The sequence below is a fragment of the Symphalangus syndactylus genome, chromosome 10 (genome assembly GCF_028878055.3).
Source record: "Symphalangus syndactylus isolate Jambi chromosome 10, NHGRI_mSymSyn1-v2.1_pri, whole genome shotgun sequence".
NCBI classification, from domain to species: Eukaryota; Metazoa; Chordata; class Mammalia; order Primates; family Hylobatidae; genus Symphalangus; species Symphalangus syndactylus.
The window spans coordinates 63,022,219-63,041,181 of NC_072432.2; the positions used below are offsets into that span (position 1 = coordinate 63,022,219).

At 38.4% G+C, this 18,963-nt stretch overlaps 1 long non-coding RNA gene across 1 annotated transcript in view; it reads right to left on the bottom strand.

Moving 5' to 3' along the window:
- Nucleotides 1-16,588, bottom strand: part of LOC134731584 (uncharacterized) — a 40,590-nt gene extending 24,002 nt beyond the window's left edge. Inside the window, exon 1 of the long non-coding RNA XR_010113990.1 lies at nucleotides 16,426-16,588. This is a non-coding gene — a long non-coding RNA (uncharacterized lncRNA). The remainder of the gene's footprint in view (nucleotides 1-16,425) is intronic.
- Nucleotides 16,589-18,963: the final 2,375 nt, after the last annotated feature.

Genomic DNA, 18,963 nt, shown 5'->3' on the forward strand with positions numbered 1-18,963 from the left:
AATTTCAATTTTCTTGAATTTGTTGAGATTTGTTTTGTGGCCCATAATATGGTTTATCTTGGAGAATGTTCCATGTGCTGATGAATAGAATGTCTATTCTGCAGTTGTTGGGTAGAATGTTCTGTAAATACCTGTTAAGTACATTTGTTGTACAGTATAGTTTAAATCCATTGTTTCTTTGTTGGCTTTCTGTCTTTATGACCTGTCTAGTACTGTCAGTGGAATATGGAAGTCCCCACTATTATTGTATTGCTGCCTGTCTCATTTCCTAGGTCTACTAGTATTTATTTTATTAATTTGGGAGTTCCAGTGTTGGGTGCATATATATTAAGGATTGTGATGTTTTCCTGTTGGACATATCCTTTTATTATATAACATCTGTCTTTGTCTGTTTAAACTGCTGCTGCCTTAGTGTTTGTTTTTTTTGGATATAAGAATAGCTATTCCTTGTTGCTTTTGGTGTCCATTTGCATTGAATATTTTTTTCCATCCCTTTACCTTAAGTTTATGTGAGTCCTTATGTTTTAGGTGAGTCTCTTGAAGACAGCAGATACTTGGTTGGTGTATTCTTATTCATTCTACCATACTGTATTTTTTAAGTGGAACATTTAGGACGTTTACATTCAACATTAGTATTGAGATGTGAGGTACTATTCTATTCATCATGCTATTTGTTGCCTGAATATCTTGTGTTTTTTAAAATTTTTTATTGTTTTTTTTGTAGGTCCTGTGAGATTTACACTTCAAGGAGGTTCTATTTTGGTGTATTTTGAGAATTTGTTTCAAGATTTAGAGCTCCTTTGAGCAGTTCTTGTAGTTCTAGCTTGATAGTGGTGAATTCTCTCAGCATTTGTTTATCTAAAAAAGATTATATTGTCTTCATTAATGAAACTTAGTTTCACTGCATACAGAATTCTTGTATGCAGCTGATAATTGTTCTGTTTAGGAGGCTAAAGATAGGGACCCAACCCCTTTTAGCTTGTAAGGTTTCTGCTCAGAAATCTGCTGTTAACCTGATAGGTTTTCCTTTATAGGTTATCTAATTAGTGCTTTTAACTCATGGCTCTTAAGATTCTTTCCTTTGTCTTGACTTTAGGTAACCTGATGACTATACCTAGGTGATGATGTTTTTGTGATAAATTTCCCAGGTTTTCTTTGAGCTTCTTGTACTTGGATGTCTAGATCTCTAACAAGGTAATGGAAGTTTTCCTTGATTATTCCCTCAGATATGTTTTCCAAACTTTTACATTTCTCTTTTTCCACGGGAACACCCAGTATTCTCAGGTTTGGTCATCTAACATAACCCCAAACTTCTTGGAGGCTTTGTTCATTTTTAAAATTCTTTTTTTTTGTTTTTTGTCTTTGTTGGATTGGGTTAATTTAAAAACCTTGTCTTTGAGCTCTGACATCCTTTCTTCTGCTTGTTTGATTCTATTGCTGAGACTTTCCAGTGCATTTTGCATTTCTCTAAGTGTGTCCTTCCCTTCTAGATGTTGTGATTGCTTTTTATTTATGCTATCTATTACACTGAAGATTTTTGCCTTCATATCTTGTATTACTTTTTTGGTTTCATTAAGTTGGACTTCACCTTTCTCTGATTCCTCCTTGATTAGCTTAAAGAACCTTGTTTTGTCATATTACCAGAATTGTTTTTCTGGTTCCTTCTTATTTGGGTAGACTGTGTCAGAGGAAATATTTGGGGCTCAAGGGATGCTGTTCAGATTCTTCTGTCCCATGGGGTGCTCTTTTGATGTAGTGCTCTCCCCCTTTCCCTGGGGATGTGGCTTCCTGAGAGCCAAACTGGAATGATTGTTATTTCTCTTCTGGATCTAGCCACCCAGCAGAGGTACCAGGCTCTGGGCTGGTACTGGGATTGTCTACACAGAGTCTTATGACTTGAACTATCTTTAAATCTCACAGCTGTAGACACCAGCACCTGCTCTGGTGGAGGTGGCAGAGGAGTGAAACAGAGTCTGTGAGGGTCCTTGGTTGTAGTTTTGTTTATTGCACTAGTTTTGTGTTGGTTGGCCTCCAGTCAGGAGGTGGCACTTTCAAGAAGGCATCAGCTGAGGTAGTATAGGGAGCATCAAGTGGTAGGCAGGGCCCTAGAGCTCCCAAGAGGTTATGTCCTTTTTCTTGGGCTATCAGGGAAGGTAGATAAAGACCATCAGGTGGGGGCAGGGTTAAGTATGTCTAATTTCAGACTCTCCTTGGGCAGATCTTACTGCAGTTGCTGAGAGGGAGGGGGGTGTGGTTCTCAGGCCAGTGGAATTCTGCCCCCAGGGGGATTATGGCTGCCTCTGCTGTGTCATGCAGGCCACCAGGGAAATGGGTGAAAGCTGGCAGTTATAGGCCTCACTCAGCCCAAAAGGCTGGTTTCACTTTCACTGTGCTCCCTCAACAGCACCAAGTTTATTTCCAGGCAGTGGGTGAGCAGGGCTGAAAAGCTGCCCCAGGCTACCAGCCTCCCAGCTGAGAAAGCAAGCAGGGCATTTAGATTTGATCTCTCCTCACCTGCCATGGCTTCTGTGCTGTGATTGCACTCCTGATTCAACCCCTCCCCTGATTTCTGTCCGGGAAACTTTGCATTCGGTCAAAATTGTTACAAAGTTCAGCTGGAAGTTTCCTTCCCTGTGTGGTTTCTTCCCGGTTCCTCTGGCAGCCCTCCCCAAGGACTTCTGTAAGACAAAGTCGGAAATGACTTCCTTGGGGACTGAGAGCCCACAGGGATCTTCCCATTGCTTCTTCTACCTGTGTATTTCACTCAGCTCTCTAAATTTGTCTCAGCTCCAGGTAAGGTCAAATCCTTTTCCCGTGATCTGGAACTTCAGGTCCCCCAGTGAGAGTGTGTGTTTGGGGGCAGACAACCCCCCTTTCACACACTGGGCATTCACAGTTTTTTGGCTGTCTCCAGGGGCCCTGCGGGAGCAATCTGCTTCCTTCAAAGAGTCTGTGGGTTCTCTCGGCTTTCCCATTCTTCTTGATTTTTGAATGTGTAAGGGTAATCTAGAATTTTTCTCATCTTTGAATAGAGGATATGAAATTTTCTCTCCATGGTCTAGAGAGAGTTATGGCTCCAGGAAAGAAGAGAAAATGTATTCTATTTTCCACTTCTCTTCTATCTTGGCAGGAAGGCAGGGATTTCAACCTGGGCAACAAGTCCACAGAACGTGAGATTTCTGAAGGTGAGTCACATAGAACATTGACTGGGTTGAACTCAGGTCTGGACAACAATTAAGTACTGTAAATCTCTTGGAGGATATAGGCTTATTTCTTAAGTTATTATTACATATAAATGATAATATATATGTAAAAAATATATAAATAATGATAATACATATCATTTATATGTAAATGATAAAATAAAATATATATTTTATAAAATAAAAGATATATCTTTGATAAAATAAAATAAATGTAAATAATAAAATAAAACATATCTTTCAACCTAAAATTGCAATATATATAGTTGGCCCTTGAGCAACACAGGTTTGAACTTCACAGGTCCACTTATAAGTGGATTTTTTTTCCATAAACGCATTGAAAAATTTTTTGGAGATTTTGACAATTAAAAAAACACACAAACAAACTGCAAAGCACAGCAATATAGAAAAAATCAAGAAAAAGTATGTCATAAATCCATAAAATATATGTAGATAGTAGTCTATTTTATCACTTACTACCATAATATACACAAATCTATTATAAAAAGTTAACATGTATCAAAACTTACATACACAAACACAGACTGTATATGGTGCCATTTGTAGTTGAGAGAAATGTAAACAAATAAAAAGATGTAGTATTAAATCATAACTTCATAAAATTAACTGTAGTGCATACTATACTACTGCAATAGTTTTATAGCCACCTCTTGTTGCTATTGTGGTGAGCTCAAGTGTTACAAGTATCTACTTAAAATGCCACCTAATGCTAATCATCTCTTTGTAAGCAGTTTGTCTCTCCAGTAAATTGTGTATCGCAGTAAAAAGCTATCTCTCAAGTTTCTTGTTTATTTTTCATCATGTTTAGTACAATATAATACACCTTGAATAACACCATGGGACTCACATGAAGTGTGACTAGTGATGCTGGAAGTGCTTCCAAGTAGCAGAGAAAAGTTATGACATTACAAGCAAAAGCTGAGTTGCTTGATAAGTACCATAGCTTGAGGATGTCAGATGCAGTTGCCCACCATTTCAGATAGGCAATTCATCTTGTGATGACATAAACTTACAGTATTGATAAATACAAGCCAGTACTGCAAATTTATTTTCACAGCCTTATGATTTTCTTAATAACGTTTTATTTTTCCTATCTTAGTTTATTGTAAAAATACAGTAGATAATATATATAACATACAAAATATGTGTTAATCAATTGTTTATGTTATCGGTAAGCCTTCCAGTCAACAGTAATCTATTAGTAGTTAAGTTTTGGCGGAGTCAAAATTATATACACATTTCTGACTGCACAGGGGGGTCAGTGACCCTAACCTCTATGTTGTTCAAGAGCCAACTCTATATTTCTTTCTGTTATCTCTCTATAGTGAAATGCCTTTCAGTAGAGAAAATAAATATGTATATACACTGGGAAATTTATCTATACACATAGAGAGAAGTGTTTTACTAATGAGATATTCAATAGTACCCAAGTTAACTCTCATATACTACTTCTTGTAATTTTTCCTTGCTTTTTCTACTTCCAGGTGTGTGGGATACATCATGGTTACATAAAAATCCTTTCACTATACTTCCTACTTCCCTATCTTCAAAATGATTCCCCGAAGACTTCCACCAAGAAGGTCTAAAGCCTAACCTCTGAACTGTGGATGGAAAATTGAACTCCTTGATGTGACCTCTGCACATCATGCAACCCTAAACCTAAATATTCTCTGTGTAGGAGCCCCATTATGTTCCTTTTTAGTCTAATACTTTTTAAGTCATCTTAAAAAATTATATTTTGTTTTCTTTTATATGATCTATTTTACCTTGTTTTCTTTGACTATTACTTGTTGTCTTGTATGAGATTCTACTGGTCTCAAGGCTTAAACCTCACAATCTTCAGGGTCTGATGGATTTCTCTCTATTTTCTAAGTTCCCTGGGACATGTTTGATGAGTTTTTGTGGCAGAGAAGCAGAGAAAGGAGAAAGGTGATGTCTATACTACTTCCTTTTTCTCTCCAGCCACAAACGCCAGAGTCTATAAAGAGACCCTGAGAAGCAAGCTCTGTGCAGAGTCACTTCTAAGAAATACCAGGATAAAATGTAGGTGAGAGAAATTTGTGTGAAAAAAGGAATGAGAGGGAGGAGGAAGGATTGAGAAAATTTTCAACGCAGAAAGGGACCTCTATCTTCTAATTTGGCAAAATGGGAGAGGTAGGTAGGAGATGGGAATGCTCTCCTATCTATCTTGCCTTTGGATGGAGATTAATAACACAACCCAGGAGAAAGTGATCCTTAGGAAGCCCAAATGATTGAAAACAGCCCTGGAGTATACCAATTGGACAAGTTGGGGTGAAGGAGACCTAGTTATTGTAATATATAGGTAGAGATTGTGGTTGTGAGACTGTTGGGTGATTAACTCATAGATGTTCCAAAGTCATCTGTCAGCTAAAATAGCTGTCATTAGGAGTGCTTGAAAGGTTTCAAAGAATATTTCAGTAGCAATGAGCATACCTAGGACCTAGATCTGGGCTTCTAAATCTCATTCTCCACTAAAAGAATCTGGGTCTCCTTGCAAAAGTGGCTGATTCTAGGTCCAGGGCATGAAAAGTACAAAGTGAACTTGGAACATTTCTATGCCACAAAGCAAGAAAGTGGTCAAAGAATAAAGGGGACATGTTGCAAAGGACTCAGGAGCCTGCTTAAAGAGGCTTCCATTAGCTACATTTGAGATAATTTGAGTATCATCATGACTATTGATGATAATGGAATATAACTCAGATAACAAAATAAAAATCTGTAAGTCCATAATAATATAAGTAAATAAATGAGGAAATAAATGATGGAGAAGTGAACTCTCTTCCTTATAGTAGAATCCCAAAGAATAAAGATAGAGAAAATGATGGACTTGGAAAATCACCACTTGGCAGTCCCTATAGTAATAATTGTTTCAGGTAAAAATAAATGGATTTGAAAATCAGAGTATGATGAAAACCAGGTTACTTATTATACATTGTCTCAAAGTATATCTCTACAATATATTTGTTAATTTCAAAGAAAAAACTTCTTTACATTGGATAAACCTGGTAGAAATCACCTTGACCATATGATCAAAGTTCGCATCACCAATAATGGGACACATAGACATCATATGCTTCCTGAGAAGGACATAACATTTCTATGATATTTCTGTCAAAAATGCATAATCTGAATCTAATCATGAAGGGATAATCAGACTAACCCAAATCAAAGGATTGCCTACACAATAACTAGTTTGAATTATTCAAATATTGAGATCATGAAATACAAGAAAGAATGAACTGTTTCAGATTAAAGAAGACCAAACAGACACGACAACCAAATGTAACTTGGGATTCTGGATTTATCCCTGGACAAGGTAAAGCACATTAGTGGGGCAAGTGGCAAAATCCGCATATGTAATTTGTCTACAAATTGTCCACAAATTGCATAATAGTTTTGGAATTGGTAATGCATACTCCTCAATCACCCATGTGGGCTGAATAATAGCGGTACTACCATATAACCCAAACATTACCATTTTCAACCTAGCCATCTATATCGTGCTAACAACCACCGCATTCCTGGCACTCTAATGATATTATATCAGTGTTAATTGTCTGATTTTGGTAATTGCACTGTGATTATTGAAGAGAATATCATAGATTTTAGAAACTACAACTGCAGTATGTAAAGCTAAAGAAATATCCTGTCTGAGGAAGATGGCCGAATAGGAAGAGCTCTGGTCTACAGCTCCCAGCATGAGCGACGCAGAAGACAGGTGATTTCTGCATTTCCATCTGAGATACAAGGTTCATCTCACTAGGGATTGCCAGACAGTGGGTGCAGGACAGTGGGTGCAGCGCACCGTGCATGAGCCGAAGCAGGGCAAGGCATTGCCTCACTCAGGAAGCGCAAGGGGTCAGGGAGTTCCCTTTCCTAGTCAAAGAAAGGAGTGACAGATGGCACCTGGAAAATTGGGTCACTCCCACCCTAATACTGTGCTTTTCCAACGGGCTTAAAAAACGGCTCACCAGGAGATTATACCCCACACCTGGCTCCGAGGGTCCTACACCCACGGAGTCTCACTGATTGCTAGCACAGCAGTCTGAGATCAAACTGCAAGGCAGCAGTGAGGCTGGGGGAGGGGCGCCTGCCATTGCCCAGGCTTGATTAGGTAAACAAAGCAGCCAGGAAGCTTGAACTGGGTGGAGCCCACCAGAGCTCAAGGAGGCCTGCTGCCTCTGTAGGCTCCACCTCTGGGGGCAGTGCACAGACAAACAAAAAGACAGCAGTAACCTCTGCAGACTTAAACGTCCCTGTCTGACAGCTTTGAAGAGAGTAGTGGTTCTCCCAGCACGCAACTGGAGATCTGAGAATGGGCAGACTGCCTCCTCAAGTGGGTCCATGACCCCTGAACAGCCTAACTGGGAGGCATCCCCCAATAGGGGCAGACAGACACCTCACATGGCCGGGTACTCCTCTGAGACAAACCTTCCAGAGGAACAAGCAGGCAGCAGCATTTGTGGTTCACCAATATCCGCTGTTCTACAGCCACTGCTGTGCTGCAGCCACCGCTGCTGATACCCAAGCAAACAGGGTCTGGAGTAGACCTCTAGCAAACTCCAACAGACCTGCAGCTGAGGGTCCTGTCTGTTAGAAGGAAAACTAACAAACAGAAAAGACATCCACACCAAAAACCCATCTGTACGTCACCATCATCAAAGACCAAAGGTAGATAAAACCACAAAGATGGGAAAAAACAGAGCAGAAAAACTGGAAACTCTAAAAAGCAGAGCGCCTCTCCTCCTCCAGAGGAATGCAGCTCCTCACCAGCAATGGAACAAAGCTGGATGGAGAATGACTTTGACGAGTTGACAGAAGAAGGCTTCAGATGATCAAACTACTCTGAGCTACAGGAGGAAATTCAAACCAATGGCAAAGAAGTTAAAAACTTTGAAAAAAAAATTAGACAAATGGATAACTAGAATAACCAATGCAGAGAAGTCCTTAAAGGAGCTGATGGAGCAGAAAGTCAAGGCTCCAGAACTATGTGAAGAATGCAGAAGCCTCAGGAGCTGATGCGATCAACTGGAAGAAAGGGTATCAGTGATGGAAGATGAAAAGAATGAAATGAAATGAGAAGGGAAGTTTAGAGAAAAAAGAATAAAAGGAAATGAACAAAGCCTCCAAGAAATATGGGACTATGTGAAAAGACCAAATCTACATCTGATTGGTGTACCTGAAAGTGACGGGGAGAATGGAACCAAGTTGGAAAACACTATGCGGGATATTATCTGGAGAACTTCCCCAATCTAGCAAGGCAGGCCAACTTTCAGATTCAGGAAATACAGAGAATGCCACAAAGAAACTCCTCGAGAAGAGCAACTCCAAGACACATAATTGTCAGATTCACCAAAGTTGAAATGAAGGAAAAAATGTTAAGGGCAGCCAGAGAGAAAGGTCGGGTTACCCACAAAGGGAAGCCCATCAGACTAACAGTGGATCTCTTGGCAGAAACTCTACAAGCCAGAAGAGAGTGGGGGCCAATATTCAACATTCTTAAAGAAAAGAATTTTCAACCCAGAATTTCATATCCAGCCAAACTAATCTTCATAAGTGAAGGAGAAATAAAATACTTTACAGACAAGCAAATGCTGAGAGATTTTGTCACCACCAGGCCTGCCCTAAAAGAGCTCCTGAAGGAAGCACTAAACACGGAAAGGAATAACCAGTACCAGCCACTGCAAAAACATGCCAAAATGTAAAGACCATCAAGGCTAGGAAGAAACTGCATCAACTAAAGAGCAAAATAACCAGCTAACATCAGAATGACAGGACCAAATTCACACATAACGATATTAACTTTAAATGTAAATGGGCTAAATGCTCCAATTAAAAGACACAGACTGGCAAACTGGATAAAGAGTCAGGACCCATCAGTGTGCTGTATTCAGGAAAGCCATCTCATGTGCAGAGACACACATAGGCTCAAAATAAAGGGATGGAGGAAGATCTACCAAGCAAATGGAAAACGAAAAAAGGCAGGGGTTGCAATCCTAGTCTCTGATAAAACAGACTTTAAACCAACAAAGATCAAAAGAGACAAAGAAGGCCATTACATAATGGTAAAGGGATCAATTCAACAAGAAGAGCTAACTATCCTAAATATATATGCACCCAATACAGGAGCACCCAGATTCATAAAGCAAGTCCTTAGTGACTACAAAGAGACTTAGACTCCCACACAATAATAATGGGAGACTTTAACACCCCACTGTCAACATTAGACAGATCAATGAGACAGAAAGTTAACAAGGATATCCAGGAATTGAACTCAGCTCTGCACCAAGCGGACCTAATAGACATCTACAGAACTCTCCACCCCAAATCAACAGAATATACATTCTTTTCAGCACCACACCACACCTATTCCAAAATTGACCACATAGTTGGAAGTAAAGCACCCCTCAGCAAATGTAAAAGAACAGAAATTATAACAAACTGTCTCTCAGACCACAGTGCAATCAAACTAGAACTCACGATTAAGAAACTCATTCAAAACCGCTCAACTACACGGAAACTGAACAACCTGCTCCTGAGTGACTACTGGGTACATAACGAAATGAAGACAGAAATAAAGATGTTCTTTGAAACCAACAAGAACAAAGACACAACATACCAGAATCTCTGGGACACATTCAAAGCAGTGTGTTGAGGGAAATTTATAGCACTAAATGCCCACAAGAGAAAGCAGGAAAGGTCTAAAATTGACACCCTAACATCACAATTAAAAGAACTAGAGAAGCAAGAGGAAACACATTCAAAAGCTAGCAGAAGGCAAGAAATAACTAAAATCAGAGCAGAACTGAAGGAAATAGAGAACAAAAAACCCTTCAAAAAATTAATGGATCCAGGAGCTGGTTTTTTGAAAAGATCAACAAAATTGATAGACTGCTAGCAAGACTAATAAAGAAGAAAAGAGAGAAGAATCAAATAGATGCAATAAAAAATGATAAAGGAGATATCACCACCAATCCCTCAGAAATAGAAACTACCAACAGAGAATCCCACCAACACCTCTACACAAATAAACTAGAAAATCTAGAAGAAATGGATAAATTCCTCAACACATACAGCCTCCCAAGACTATACCAGGAAGAAGTTGAATCTCTGAATAGACCAATAACAGGTTCTGAAATTGTGGCAATAATCAATAGCGTAACAATAAAAAAAAGTCCAGGACCAGATGGATTCACAGCTCAATTCTACCAGAGGTACAAGGAGGAGTTGGTACCATTCCTTCTGAAACTATTCCAATCAATAGAAAAAGAGGGAATCCTCACTAACTCATTTTATGAGGCCAGCATCATCCTGATACCAAAGCCTGGCAGAGACACAACCAAAAAAGCGAATTTTAGACCAATATCTTTCATGAACATTGATGCAAAAATCCTCAATAAAATACTGGCAAACCAAATCCAGCAACCCATCAAAAAGCTTATCCACCATGATCAAGTGGGCTTCATCCCTAGGATGCAAGGGTGGTTCAACATATGCAATTCAATAAACATAATCCAGCATATAAACAGAACCAAAGACAAAAACCACATGATTATCTCAATACATGCAGAAAAGGCCTTTGACAAAATTCAACAACCATTCATGCTAAAACCTCTCAATAAATTAGGTATTGATGGGACATATCTCAAAATAATAAGAACTATCTATGACAAACCCACAGCCAATATCATACTGAATGGGCAAAAACTGGAAGGATTCCCTTTGAAAACTGGCACAAGACAGGGATGCCCTCTCTCACCACTCCTATTCAACATAGTGTTGGAAGTTCTGGTCAGGGCAATTAGGCAGGAGAAGGAAATTAAGGGTATTCAATTAGGAAAAGAGGAAGTCAAATTGTCCCTGTTTGCAGATGACATGATTGCATATCTAGAAAACCACATTATCTCAGCCCAAAATCTCCTTAAGCTGATAAGCAACTTCAGCAAAGTCTCAGGATACAAAATCAATGTACAAAAATCACAAGCATTCTTGTACACCAATAACAGACAGACAGAGAGCCAAATCGTGAGTGAACTCCCATTCACAATTGCTTTAAAGAGAATAAAATACCTAGGAAACCAACTTACAAGAGATGTGAAGGACTTCTTCAAGGAGAACTATATACCACTGCTTGATGAAATAAAAGAGGATACAAACAAATGGAAGAACATTCCATGCTCATGGGTAGGAAGAATCAATATTGTGAAAATGACCCTACTGCCCAAGGTGATTTATAGATTCAATGCCATCCCCATCAAGCTACCAATGACTTTCTTCACAGAATTGGAAAAAACTACTTTAAAGTTCATATGGAACCAAAAAAGAGCCCGCATTGCTAAGTCAATCCTAAGCCAAAAGAACGAAGCCGGAGGCATCACGCTACCTGACTTCAAACTATACTACAAGGCTACAGTAACCAAAACAGCATGGTACTGGTACCAAAACAGAGATATAGATCAATGGAACAGAACAGAGTCCTCATAAATAATGCCACATATCTCTACAACCATCTGATCTTTGACAAACCTGACAAAAATAAGCAATGGGGAAAGGATTCCCTATTTAATAAATGGTGCTGGGAAAACTGGCTAGCCCTATGTAGAAAGCTGTAACTAGATCTCTTCCTTACACCTTATACAAAAATTAATTCAAGATGGATTAAAGACTTACATGTTACACCTAAAACCATAAAAACCCTAGAAGATAACCTAGGCAATACCATTCAGGACATAGGCATGGGCAAGGACTTCATGTCTAAAACAGCAAAAGCAATGGCGACAAAAGCCAAAATTGACAAATGGGATCTAATTAAACTAAAGAGCTTCTGCACAGCAGAAGAAACTACCATCAGAGTGAACAGGCAACCTACAGAGTGGGAGAAAATTTTCACAACCTACTCATCCTACAAAGGGCTAATATCCAGAGTCTACACTGAACTCAAACAAATTTACAAGAAAAAAACAAAGAACCCCATCAACAAGTGGGCGAACGATATGAACAGACACTTCTCAAAAGAAGACATTTATGCAGACAAAAAACACATGAAACTGGCCATCAGAGAAATGCAAATCAAAACCACAATGAGATACCATCTCACACCAGTTAGAATGGCAATCATTAAAAAGTCAGGAAACAACAGGTGCTGGAGAGGATGTGGAGAAATAGGAACAGTTTTACACTGTTGGTGGGACTGTAAACTAGTTCAACCATTGTGGAAGTCAGTGTGGCGATTCCTCAGGGATCTAGAACTAGAAATACCATTTGACCCAGCCATCCCATTACTGGGTATATACCCAAAGGATTATAAATCATGCTGCTATAAAGACACATGCACAGGTATGTTTATTGCAGCACTATTCACAATAGCAAAGACTTGGAACCAACCCAAATGTCCAACAAGGATAGACTGGATTAAGAAAATGTGGCACATATACACCATGGAATACTATGCAGCCATAAAAAATGAGTTCATGTCCTTTGTAGGGACATGGTTGAAACTGGAAACCATCATTCTCAGCAAACTCTCACAAGGACAAAAAACCAAACACTGCATGTTCTCACTCATAGGTGGGAATTGAACAATGAGAACACATGGACACAGGAAGGGGAACATCACACTCCGGGGACTGTTGTGGGGTGGGTCGAGGGGGGAGGGACAGCATTAGGAGATATACCTAATGTAAATGACGAGTTAATGGGTGCAGCACACCAACATGGCACATGTATACATATGTAACAAACCTGCACGTTGTGCACATGTACCCTAAAACTTAAAGTATAATAATAATAAAATTAAAAAAATAAAAGAGAAATATCCTGTCTGAAATTTGCTCTCTGGGACCTATATCTTCTAATTTGGTGAAATAGGTATGAGAAGTATGTTGGAGGAATTTGTTTTAGGAAACAAATTGTATATCTTTGTATTTGTGAATGACAAAGAAAGTGTGATAAAATGATAAGACTAGGGGAATACTTGAGATGTACCTGGAAATTCTTTATATTATTATTACAACTTTCCTGAAGTAGAAAATTATTCCCAAATTAAAAATTGCCCCATGTCTTAGTCTGTTTTCTGTTGCTGTAGCAGAGTACCACACACTGGGTAATTTACAAATAATAGAAGTTCATTTGACTCGTAGTTCTGGAGGCTGGAAAATCCAAGATCAAGGGGCAGCATCTGGTGAGGGCTTTCTTGCTGTGTCATAACATGGTGGAAAGCATCACATGGAGAGGAAGGACAGGGGAGGGTTAAAGCATGCATGAGACAGAGAGAAAAGGGAGACTGAACTTCTGAGTTAGCTAACTCACTTCGTCAATAATAGCATTAATCCATTGTGGGCTTTGCCCTCATGGCCTAGTCACCTCTTAAAGATCCCGCTTCTTAATGTCATCACAATGGCAATTAAAGTTCAACAGGAGTTTTAAAGGGAACATTCAAACCATAGCACCTTATAAAGACTTTACAGAGGCAGGTTTAAAAGTATGTGTCAGCTCTGAGGTAAGATAGTTTTACATAAGTTTGGGCAGGAGAATATGGGGACAGGTTAAGCTTTGGAGCCTTGCTTCCTGGAGAAAATTACATTATATTTATTTTGTAATCAAAAGCCAAATAAGTTTTTAAAAGAATAAAATTTACCCTTCAAGTTTAACAACAACAAAAATATCAGGTTTAACAACGTGAATATAGGATGAAAATGATTTTGAAATGTAAAAACAGTTAGAAGGCATACATTGTACATGTATTGTATAGCTTGCTTCACCAATAGCAAATTTCATTTGAGCATTTGGTATACAGCATATAGCTTTAAATATCCTAGTGGGTATTCTAGTTCACTACTGTTCATGGTGAGTTCTAATACTAGAGACCAGATGTATGCATCCTCTTACTGCCATTACTATGATGTTGTCTGAGGCCTCGAGAGTCAGACAGAGGAATACACAGAATTAAATCAAATGTCATTTAAATATCTATAAGATTTGTCATGGGAACCTGCAGCAAGACTCTGAAAGGTGATCAGAATGGAACCAGGCAGTAACTGAATTAGTAAAATTTAATAAATCACTCGAATTGTCTCAGCGAGGATATTGCAGGCTTAAACCAGTTTGAAGAAATAGAAAATGTGTAACTTGAATTCTAGGGGCCATAAAACTGACCTATTTGGAGGGCATAGGCTTGTATTCCCTAATGGCAGAGTGACTCCATAGGAGAGTTCCTCTTACCTATTAGGGGCCTGTGGAGAGTCAGCCTGGCCAAAGCCTCTGGCCAGTAAGAAACCTGAGCATGCCAAGATAGTCACCACAATTCATTTGAGATGATAAACTTTAACTTGCTTTCTTTAGTAAACAAAATTTGTTTTACAAAAGGGAAGCATCGATTATTCTTAGAGATAATGACTTGAACCCACAATATTAATATTTTTCTATTAATTTAACTATAATGGTGCACATTTGGATTTAAAGATAATTGGATGTATTGTAAACATATATCCTTGTGATTCCAAGTTAAAATATGTAGTTTAGTAACTTATTTGATTTACAATTCTTAATTTGAAATGCATAAGATATTTTACTAAGTTTATCATGTTGATTATTTAAGAGAGCCTAGAATTCACCGAATTTAAAGTTTGGTATATTGAATTCAGTTAAATATTTAAGTGGTTCAAAAAATTTTCCTTGTAGTAACGTTAAAAAGATGCATGGCCAGGCACGGTGGCTTACGCCTGTAATCCCAGCATTTTGGGAGGCTGAGGCCAGTGGATCATGAGGTCAGGAGATCGAGACCATCCTGGCTAACATGGTGAAACCCCGTCTCTACTAAAAATACAAATATATATATATAACATTTAAAAAGATAATTTAATCAAATATATAAATGTAATAAAAATGTCTAAGGGATCTTAAGTTTATAAAAGAAACCAAACAAATTCACCTGATCAAAGATTAATGAAATATCTGATTTGAGTTCTTGAGGGTAATTGTTAGAATTTGCTATTTTAATAAATAGAATAAAACTTTGAAATTAAAAGCTTAAGGAAAACAATGTCTTTGAGCTGATAATGTTTAATAAATGGGATATTAATTAGAAAAAAACCTGAATTAAAGCAGCAACTCAAAAACACAAAACATGTTGATACCTACAGTAAATCTCAGATAAATGTATTTGAGAAAATTTATTTTTAAAATGGAAAGCAAAATTACAGGCAAACCATGAACAACAGTGAACTAGAATACCCACTAGGATATTTAAAGCTATATGCTGTATACCAAATGCTCAAATGAAATTTGCTATTGGTGAAGCAAGCTATACAATACATGTACAATGTATGTAAATGCATCTTTGCTTTTTCAAACCTATGTTTTATCCCCAATTAGTTATATTACTGGACATAAACAAGGAAGAAATAAGAGTACAAAACAGGTATAATACAGTTGATCATGGTATCCATAGGTTTTGCATCTGTGGATCCAACCAACAACGGATCAAAAATATTCAGAAAAAAAAGAACTAATAAAAAATAACAATATGACAATAAAAATAATACAAATTAAAAAATAATATAGTGTAACTACTATGTTGTAGCATTTACACTATAGTCAGTATTTTAAGTAATCTAGAGATGATTTAAAGTATATGAGAGGATGTGTGTAGGTTATATGCAAATTTATACATGCCACTTTATATAAGAGACTTGAGCATTCATGAATTTTGGGTCCAAGGGCCCTGGAACCAATCTTCCATGCAGTTACCAGGGGGTCACTACATATCACCATCGTTTAGAATTGTAGAATTTTGGCAATAGGTAAGCTAAATAGAAATCAAGAAAATTGACACCAGGTAAAGACTTTGGTACAGTCCTATATGAAATTAATATAGAACATCTGGAGAAAAATTATTTTTTGGCAACGAAGTTGCTGCTTTTACATGAAGTAAAGAAAAACACAGCTTTAAGGTAAAATGTATACACTTTTGAGCATGCATTTTAGAAAGGAAAACAAAAAGAGATTAGAATGAAGGGAACCTAACATCTCTTGCATAAGACTAAACCTAAATTAAAGACAGAAGTAAATTTCTTTAAAAAGAACACAAAATTGGCAAGCGTATTAGACGGTAGACTCAGCTGTGTGTAAAAGAAACTTCAAATTACAGTAGATCAAACGTTTTATATTATGTCAGACTTACATGTAGTCCAGAGATAGAGGGTCTGGGGCTGGTAGGGCTGGCTTTGCCTGTTAGATTCTCTGGAGACCCAGGCTTATTTTCTTTTGCTGCTCCATAGCTCAAGGATATTGCTCTCATCCACAGGGTCCAAATTATCTGGCCACCGTATCCACTTTTGAAGCAGTAGGTCACAGTGGGGGAGAAAAGGGATACCTCTTCCTGTAATGACTCAACCTAGAAGTGGTATGTGTCACCTCTGCTTACCTCCATTGGCCAGAACTTATGGCTACACCAAGCTGGAAGAAAGGCTAAGAAATATAGTCTTTATTTTAGGGGCTGGGTGCCCTACCAATATTCTATTGCAATGGGAAGAAGAATGTTTGTTGAGGAACAATTAGTAGTGTTTGTGACAGTAAAAAAACTGAGATTGAAAAAGGAAGAAAAAACACACTTGAAGAGAGAGAGTCTCTTTGGCACACCCGTCAAGACTGCTGGACCCTGAGGTCAATATTGCTAAAGTTTCCTGTATTAGGCCCTAGATTAGGGGTGGGGAACAGAAGGGGATTTCTGAAGATTTTGTGGTATTATACAAGCTGTAAGTAAAAGACTCTTAGCGACAGAATTAGCTTGTGATTCAGCTGAGAAGTGACATCTATTGTGAGAGTCATTTCTAGAAATTTACAACCACCTCTGTCTACAGGAAGCTTGGCCTGCTATACCCACAGCCTGAATGTGAGCTGGGATAAGGTCTGACAACCCTGGTGTTGGCTTTGGTTGTGATTCTGGGGAAGAGAAGGAAGAAGCTGTAGGTAATATATTTTACATGATTAGAATCTTCTGATGAGACTGACAGGAAATAAGAATGTTTCAGCATAAAAGAATCATTCCTCTGAAATTGAGGACGAAGTGTCTTGGAATAATAAAAACAGCAAACATTGAATGTATTTTAGGAATTGTTTAGAGGTTTTGCACGAACTCATTTCATAACAACTATGAATTAAGTAATATTATTTCTACTTTGTAGATGGGTAAAATAAGGCACAGAGTTATTAACTAATTTGCTCGGAGTCACACACATAATACACTATTGAAGCTGGAATTTGAACCTAGGCATTTTGGCTCCAGTATCTGTGCATGTAACTGCCTAACTGCTATCTCAGTAACCTTTTTTTAAGAATAGAAATTGGCCAGGCATGGTGGCACATGCCTGTAATCCCAGCACTTTGGGAGACTGAGGCGGGTGGATCACAAGGTCAGGAGACCAGCCTGGCCAATATGATGAAACCCTATGTCTACTAAAAATACAAAAAAGTTAGCTGGGTGTGTTGGCAGGCACCTGTAGTCCCAACTACTTGGGAGGCTGAGGCAGGAGAATCGTTTGAACCTGGGAGGCAGAGGCTGCAGTGAGCCAAGGTCGTGCCACTGCACTCCAGCCTGGGTGACAGAGTGAGACTCCATCTCAAAAAAAAAAAAAAAGGGAAATTACTTCATGTACATTGCTCAGTATTAGGAAACATGGTTGTCACACTTAAAGCATAGGTAGAATAAGAGTTAGCTGGAGGAGTACAAGGGTAAAGGAGTTTAGGAGGAAACAATACAGCATTCAGGGCTATAAACTGTATGTCCTGTAGTGAAGAGCATCAAACTAGAGTTGAGGGAGTCCAGACTAACCAGCATAATCAGATGTTTCTGTCGTTTTCTATTTCAATGACAAATATGTGCTTAATACGAACAGGGCACTTTGCCAAGTGCTACAAAATTTTAGTTTTGTAACTTCTCTATGCCTTGGCTTTTGCATCTGTTAAATGGAAACACCTCTTCTTCCCACAGGCATGTTTCAATAGGAATAAATGCTTGAAAGTTTTTGGAGAATCTAATCACAGCATTTAAAGTAGTTATTCCAAGTAGTCACATTTGCTTAGTAATAAGAAAAGGACTGCCTATACAAGAACACCTGTGTTTGATTAATTCCAGAGGACCACGCACAAATGTGCCACAATGAAGAGGAGACGAATAGAGAAATGTGGAAGGACAAACTTCTACTACAGAGACTGCCAGTTGTTTAATGATTGTTCAATGAGCCCAGAAAGCAAACACAACCTGGCTTCAAACTTTCTAAGCCCTAATTAAGGTTGTTGATAAAATTTGCCGATTTTCATACTTAGATAACAAACATGAAGCCACTATGATTCCTGCCCCATAGGGCTCTGGGTGTGTTAGGGTCAACTCTCTGGTTTTCTTGAGACTATAGGAGGTGACTGGCTTGGGGTTGAGGCAGTAGTCCATGATTTAGGGTATTTTTCCTCTGTGTATAGATACAGTCATCCTCAGTAGCCATTGGGGATTTGTTCTGGATCCCCCTTGGATACCAAATCCTCAGATGATCAAGTTCTTTATAAAGTGGTGTATTTGTATGTAACCTACACACATCCTCCCATATACTTTAAATCATCTCTAGATTACTTATGCCTAACCCAGTGTAAATGCTATGTAAACAGTTGTTAAAACTGTATTGTTTAGGGAATAACAAGAAAAAAGAAAAGTCTGTACATGTTCAGT